The sequence below is a fragment of the Charadrius vociferus genome, unplaced genomic scaffold (assembly GCF_000708025.1).
Source record: "Charadrius vociferus isolate BGI_N301 unplaced genomic scaffold, ASM70802v2 scaffold393, whole genome shotgun sequence".
NCBI classification, from domain to species: Eukaryota; Metazoa; Chordata; class Aves; order Charadriiformes; family Charadriidae; genus Charadrius; species Charadrius vociferus.
This window is the reverse complement of record NW_009647760.1, coordinates 1,862,764-1,870,841: the sequence shown is the minus strand read 5'-3', so window position 1 is coordinate 1,870,841 and position 8,078 is coordinate 1,862,764.

Genomic DNA, 8,078 nt, shown 5'->3' with positions numbered 1-8,078 from the left:
CACAACCCACCCACAAACCACACAGCACGAGTGCCACGGGATGACCTCACTAACAACACCTCACCTTTCCTACGCTTTGGCCGTGTCTGTTAAATGCTCTGACAAATGCCATCAACACCAAGCCTTTGGCCTCTAATATTCACATGTGAAAGTTGCCGCCATGGCCAAGCGGACACGGGATGACCTCACTGACAACACCCCACCTCTCCTATGCTTTGGTCACATTCGCCAAATACCCTGACACCAAGCATCCATGCATATCCTCCCAAAAAAACTACTCTCACTTCAAAGCTGCCGCCAGGGCCAAGTAGACACGTCCTCCAGAGCACAACATGACAAGGGAGCGTTGTGGGAAGGAAAACACCCCCCCCCTCATTACCTGCCACGCTGCGGCATGCAAGAGCTGCACGCTGAATAATGCTGCCATGCGCAAAGCCTCTCCCGCCCCTCGCCGACCAGCATAAAAGCCCAACCAGCGCCTCTCTCCCTCACACACTGCTCCTCACGCCTTCTCCTCCGCGCCCTACAAGGTCAGCCTCAACCCCCTTCCCCTCCTTCTCCTGCCCCACATCCACCCTCTCTCCCAACACGCTTTCACCACAGCCTCACCACCCCTGACGCCTTCCCACCACCGCGCTCCCCACACACCCACAACAGCCCTCCACACTCCCTCACCCTCCTGCAACACCTGGGACTTTTTAGCCTGGAGAAGATGAAGGCTGAGGGGAGACCTTATTATTGCTTACAAATATCTAAAGGGTGGGTCGAAGGAGTATGGAGCCACACTCTTCTCGGTGGTTCCCAGTGACAGGATGAGGGGCAATGGGTGCAATTCGGAACATAGGATGTTCCGTCCCAACACACGGAAAAACTTCTTTACGGTTCGGGTGACAGAGCACTGGCACAGGCTGCCCAGGGAGGTGGTGGAGTCTCCTTCTCCGGAGATTTTCAAAACCCGCCTGGATGCAGTCCTGAGTAACGTGCTCTGGGCAATCCTGCTTTAGCAGGGGAGTTGGACTAGATGATCTCTAGAGGTCCCTTCCAACTCTGAAAATTCTGTGATTCTGTGTAATGTCTACTGTACACAAGGGACCTTAGGGGATTGTTGCCCTACTTGCACCTCCCTTCCACTTGGTGCTCTGGCCCTTTCACTTTTGTCATTCAGTAAAGTTCTCCTGCATCACAGCCTCAGACATCTCCTCTTCCTTTCTTCTCCCAAAGCTCTTCCAACTTCACCCGGCACAACAACAGGGCTCCACAGGACATTGGGGTGGGTGGAAATGGGCCACAAGACCCTGACTAGGAAATATATCACCACCACTACCAACAACAGCACAGACGGGCACCTGGGGGTCTTCCAGAACATGACACGAGCCTATCACTGGCATAAGGGCTTCAACGTGACAGTACTCCCCTGCGTACGCCTCTGGCTCTGCAGAGCATGTGCTTCAGCCTCCCTGATCCAGCAGGGCCAGCTCGAGCAGGCTGTCCGGGACCAGAGCCAATCACATTTTCAGCATCTTCCAGGACAGAGACTCCGACACCTCTTCCATCCTTTCACCACCCTCACACTGAAAATGGATTGCCGCCTTTGCCCATGGAATTCCATCTGTTTTTACTTGTGCCCATGGCCTCTTGTCCTGCCAGTGTACGCTACTGAGAAAAGCCAGGCTCCCTTGACTTCATTCCCTGCCATCATGGATTTATACATATTGATGACAGGCCTCCTGTGCATCTTTGCAGCCAGGCTCAATGTCTCAGGTCTCTCAGCCTATCCTCATTGGAAAGATGCTCCAGCCATATCAGTATCTTGGTGGCACTGAACTGCTCTTGCTCCTTTAAGTCCATGTCCTTCTTCCACTGGGAAGCCCAGAACCACAAACAGGACCCCACATAGGACCTCACCAGTGCTGAGGAGAGAGAAAGGGTCACCTCCCTCGACCTGCTGGCAATGCTTTTTCTAATGCCGCCGCAGAGACTGGTGGTCCCTTTTGCTGCAAGCGTTCATCGCCACCTCATGGTCCATTTGTTCTTCACCAAGACCACAAGATCCTTCTCTGCTAAGCTGCTTTCTATTCAGTTGGCCCCCGCCCATTACTGCTACTGGGGCTAACTCCTCCCCGGAAACAGAACTTTGCATCTCCCCTTGCCCAACTCCATGAGATTCCTCTGTGTCCAGTGCAAGGAAATCAGGTAGCTCCCTCAGCTTTCGTCGGTTCAAACCATCTTTCCTCGTGGACTTACACAGATCCAGTGACACAAACCCCCTTTCTCAGGTGCAGCTGTGAGTCCACCTGACTCACTGGCACCCCCAGTCCAGCCCTGCATTGGCCCAGCATGCCTCTTGCTTGCGGGCAAGTCCAGCACCCACCAACTCAGAAGCACAGATACCCTTCCTCAAAACCAAGCAGTGCTTGTGCGGTGAACAACCCTCAAGACACTCAGCTCCGCAGAACTGAGGCAAGTTTTGGGAGTCTTGATAAGTGCTCAATGAGTAGAACCTTGCCAACCGTATTCCAACTTATAAGAAAGGCATGAGAATAGACCCAAGAAACCAGAGACCTAATAGGCTAAACTCAGTACCTGGAAAAATTATGGAGAAGATCCTGCTGGGTGCTACTGGAAGGCATTTGAAGGCCAATGCAATCATCAGGCATGGTCAACATGGGTTCACTAAGGGAAAGTTCTTCACAGCATCCTCATGGACAAGTTGTCCAACTGTGAGAGGTGCAGGAGTTGAATGCACCATTAGAACATTTGCTGATGATACAAAACTGGGAGGAGCCTCTCTTGAGGGACAAGAGGCCTCGCAGACAGTTCTAGATAGATTGGAGTTTTGCCAATCATCAACAGCATGAAATTTAACAAGAAAAATGTCAGATTCTGCACCTGGGACAGAGTAACGCTGGACACAAGCATAGATTAGGAGAGGAGTGGTTGGAGAAAGTCCCTGCAGAAAGGGATCTGGGGGTGCTGGCTGAAAGCAGGCTTAATGAGAGTCAGTCGTGTGCTCCAGCAGCCACGAGGGCAAACTGCATCCCAAGGGGCATCACAGTATAACCAGCCAGTCAAAAGAGGGGATAATCCTCCTGTATTTAGCATTGGTGCACCCTCACCATGAGTATTGTGGGCTGTTCTGGGCCCCACAATTTAAAAAGGATGTTAAGGTACTCGAATGGGTCCAGAAGAGGGCAACAAAGCTGGTGAAAGGGCTGGAAGGCATGTGCTAAGGAGCGGCGAAGGACACTGGGTTTGTCTAGTTTGGAGTAAAGGAGGCTGAGGGGCGACTTCATGGCTCTCTACAGCTTCCTAAGGATGAGAAGTGGAGAGGGAGGTGCTGACCTCTTCTCCCCAGGATACAGTAACAAGATTTGTGGGAACGGTTCAAAGTTGCAACAGGGGGGTTCAGACTAGATATTAGGAAACATTTCTCTACCCGGAGGGCAGCCAAAAACTGGAACAGGCTTTCCAGAGATGTGGTCAATGCCCCAAGCCTGTTTAAGAGACATTTGGACAATACCCTTAATAACATGCTTTGACTTTTGCTCAGCCCTGAGGTGGTCAGGCAGTTGGACTAGATGGTCCAACAGGACTGTTCTAGTCTAGTCAAGTCTAGGCTGCTTCATCGACGCTTTGGCATGCAAACACCACCCTGAGGGTCTCAGGTGCACAGCCCCATGCAGCCTGCACGCCTCCCAGTTCCCCTCCACTACCTCCAGTCCCACTCTGACCCCACAAACACTGCGCAGATAAATGCCCTCACCCCTCGGCATGCACCCCAAATGAAGACCCTCAAGGCAGTCACTCACTCACCAGCCTCCCCTGCCCACCGCTCCCACTCCCCTGGGTCTCTCTCCGGCCTCACCAGCTCTCCCAAAGCTCACCAGCCTCAACCCTGTGACGGCAGCCTTCCCTCACCACAGCCAGGACCCCTGTCATGGCTTCCCCTTCCTGTTGTCCCCAGCCCAACAGCCTGGCTGTCCCCGTGACACCATCATTCCTCACGGTGGGGTCCCAGGGCCACCCACACGGCGTCCCGTGTCCCCTTGCTTGCCAGGACCTTGGGCAACCCACCCAGGTCACCACTCCCCTTGCTGTGGAGTCCTCAGTTAACCCATGTCGGGGTCCTTGTTGCACTGGCCACATAATGCCCATTCCCCCTACGCAGGAGTCCCCACGCCACAGTCTCACCTTCTTATTGTGTCCCCAACCGATCCCTTGGGGTGGTTCTCCAGGCCACCATCCACTCTTCACCGCAGGGTCCCACAGTGACTCATGCAGCTGTTCTCCAGACCACCATCCTGCCTGCTGCAGGGTCCCTGGACCACCTGTGTGCAGGGGACCCCAAGCCACCCTCCCTCTGCTCTGAGGTCACAGAGAAAGCTCCCTGTGTGAGGTCACCAGCCTCCTCAGTGCGGGGTCCCTGAGGCACAGCGTGGGGTACCAAGGACCAGGTGCAGGAACAAGCTTGTGACCCTGATCTGCTGTGAAGATGAGGCTTCTGCGGGGCTGCACGGCCAAGGAATTGGTGGGTTGGGCACATTCTCTTGTACCACTGTCCCACCTCTGTGCCTCCCAACTTGGGCAATCAAACCCAAACCTTTGGGTACGAAAGAGCTTTGGTCCCCCCCAAACTCCTTAGCACCAATGCCACTCACTCTTTCTTCTCCTTCATTGTTTTCATTCTTCATTCTCTGTAAGTGAAAAATAAAAGGCTCCTGCAGAACAGGTGAGCTCTAGGCTGAGACAGGAGCTCGCAGTCTCCAGGGCTATTGGCAGCACTGAAATATTCATCAAAAGTAAATTAAGAGAACGTCTCCAGAGCAGCTGGAGTCCAGAGTGCCGGAGAGCTCTGTGCACAGCTGGAGTCGGCCTCATTTCAAAGACGAAGCTTTTTCCTAGGAACAAAGCCTTTCTCCCATTCAAAACCACACACCACCTGCCTCGGAGCTGGGCAAGGAGAGAGGGAATGGGTTTGGATCTGTCTGGCCTTTTTATCCTGTGATTTAATGTAAATAGTGCATCTCCCCTGCAGACGTGCTTTGTTGGCCTTGTAGAGCTTACTTCAGCTCATCATAAAGTAATGTCTAATTGATAGAAGACAAACTCAAGTAATACCTGCTCTTATGAGAGATAGCTGTTCACCCTGGAGTTCAGCCAGCTTGACATCAACCCTTGGACTGAAATGGGTGCAGGATCTCACCTCCCCACAGCCCTGCGACATGCCTGAGCAGTCAGACCTGGAGGGATGTCTGCCTCATGCTTCAGAGGATTTCTCAGCCCAAACTTGCTCCAGATCTGCTCATTTTGGGCAGAAATCAGCTCAGATGGGTTCAAGGAAGCACTAGGAGGAGGCTCTTTGCTCAGAGGATGGATGGACCAGCACATGCCTCTCTCCCATCCACCCTGAGGAAGACAGGGGCCAGGTCCCTTTGGGTGCCCCCTGCCCAGCTCTCTGCACCTCATCCCTAGGAGACCCCAAGCCAAGCACGCAGCAGGAGGGATGTGCTGGAGGGCACCCTCCCGAGCTGCACGTGAAATAGGTGGCACCTCTCCCAGTGTCTGACTCCCAGTGGGACTCTCAGCCACTCAGCCTGGACCCCTCTCTTAGAGCAGCCCCAAACCCCATCACGGAGCGGTCACAGCTTGCAGCCACGCGTGGCCTTTTCCCTTGTCTCCCTCCTTCAAGAGGGCTGGATGGCAAGGACGGTACTGTGCAGCGGCTCCTCCCAATCCCATGAACCAGGAGTCTGCAAGGGGTCCGATTTGTTCCTGTCCCACCCCAAATCAGAAATTTTGCATTCAAACTGCTACTGGTTCATATTCCCTATGCTAAGAACCCCCCCATCATTAACAAGAGCAAGGGAGTCTAGGAAAAGCTGTGGCTGTCGCTTCCGTTCCCATCCCAGCCATCCCTCTCTGCGGCTCTGCAAGACTGTACCATGCTTTTGGACAACTGTCCCATCGCCAAGGGGCTGCACCCCTTGGTGAGGAGCAAGCCCCAACCCCTATGGAAACTGGTGGGAGCTGGGCAGAACTTCAGCCAGCCGAAATCACGCATGGAGGGAGGCACAGGCCGTACTGCAGGACATGACCTGGAAAGTGGCTTGCTGCTGGTGTACTCTCTACCTAAAAGTGTAAAAAAGAGCCACAAAACCGAAATCCAAGTGGGAGAGGAATGATGAGAGCTGGTGTGCCTCTCCTGGGCTCCTGGAGCTCAGCTGCAACCATGCAACATCATCACGAGCCGGCTTCCACACTGAGATGGGCTGCATCCAGGCAGCTCCTATCCGTCTGCCCCAGTTTCCTGGGAGAAATGGGGAGGGCAGAGCAAGGAGTGGGGCTGAAGCTGAAACCGGACCAGTTCGAGAGAAAGAGGTCACCCACAAGGAAGCTTCATTATGGAAACAAGGCGTCAGATGAAGCAGCGGTTCTCTGACAGCGATGGGATCTGCCCAAGCCACTCAAGCTTTATCCTGCCTGCCACAAGGTCCTGGGCTGTCCTCTGGTTCGTGTCACGCGGGAGACCTACCCAGCTGAGCTAATGGGTCTCCTCCAGCCTTTCATCCTTAATTCACTAGATCTTGCTAGATAATATCAAAAGCCTGGGTGATATTTCATTAGCCAGAGAGTCCTGCTCCATCCCATGCGGTCACCGCAAGTTTACACCTCTTCCTTGTGATCTTCCCTCATGCCCTAACATTGCTTTCGTAATTAGCTCCAGAATTACCATATTTAAATCCAGCATTGTGCTTATTCAGCTGCTGGTGCAGCAGCTCTGGCTGCACCACCGTCTCCCAATGATTCCTCGGCCAAAACAGGGGTTACCCTTCACCAGTCTCCAAAGCTTGCGGGACGCAGCAGTAAGTTCTTGTCCTCCCACCAGCATCTGGAATATCTTCCTTGGCCTTTTGGTCATCTAATGGATGCCTCGTCATTGGAAGTGTTCAACATCAGGTTGGACAGTGCTTTGAGTAACCTGATCTAGTGAAAGATGTCCCTGCCGACGGCAGGGGGAGTTGGAACTAGATGATCTTCAAAGGTTCCTTTCAACCCAAACCCTTCTATTCTACAATTTTACCCTGTGGTCAGCTGGAAGCGTGGATGCAGCTGGATGTGGGGTGGCTGCGATTCATCCCCCTGTCTCGAGCCGGTGCAGGTGGAGCAGGGACACGCAGGAAACATCAACAGGACCTTCTCTCTTAGCAAACCTTGGTGTCTCATGGAGGATGAAAGAGGCAATGCTGTTTGCAGTGCAGACGAGGGATTAACCGTCATGGACAAGGAGCTTCGGTGCTTCATCCCTGGCTCCACATGCGAGATCAGCCAGGGCATCCTGCACCATGGGGGCAGGGGGAATAGCTCCGGGGCCGGAGTCACTCCTGAGAGCGGGATTTTGGAGCTGGGAAAGCCCTGGGAAGGCTGGGGGGATGCTGGGACTCACCCAGCTGGGAGAAGGGCCATGGGACACGGCAGGTCACACGAGGACAAGGTGACAGCTTTTGATATGCAGGGGGGGAAATGACCCGCCACGGGGTGGGGGATCCCCAAAGATTTGGCTTTTCCTCAGGAAAAAGGGCACATTCCCCTTCCAGGGCTCACCCAGGAGAAAGGAGGAGGGAGAAAAGCAGTGAAAAAGCTGTGATATCCTCCTTCTCCTCAACATCGGAGCCGTTATCTCTTTTTGGGGAAAAGTGGGAATTCCTGGCTGGGTCCCCTTTAATCCCATTCTTCACCGGTTTAATTTCGAGCAGCGCAAGGCCCTGCCCTCGCCTCAGAAACCCCAGAGGAGGGGATGCCTTTGAAACCACCACCACCACCACCGCCCACCGGGGCCATTAATCTCAGCTGAAGTGCATTAAAGATGACTAAACCTCCCCTCAACGAAATCCTTTTTGACGAGGCCTTTGTGGTTGGGGAGGAGGGGAGGGAAACCTGCACCCCCCTTCCCTTTAAACCGCGGGTGTAGGCCCCCGGGCTCGCACCAGCACTCCCACGGGTGACGGTGTCGCTGTCCCGTCCCCCCCAGCACCGCGCTGCCGGTAACGCCACGGGCGGACTCCATTTCCCGAAGAGCC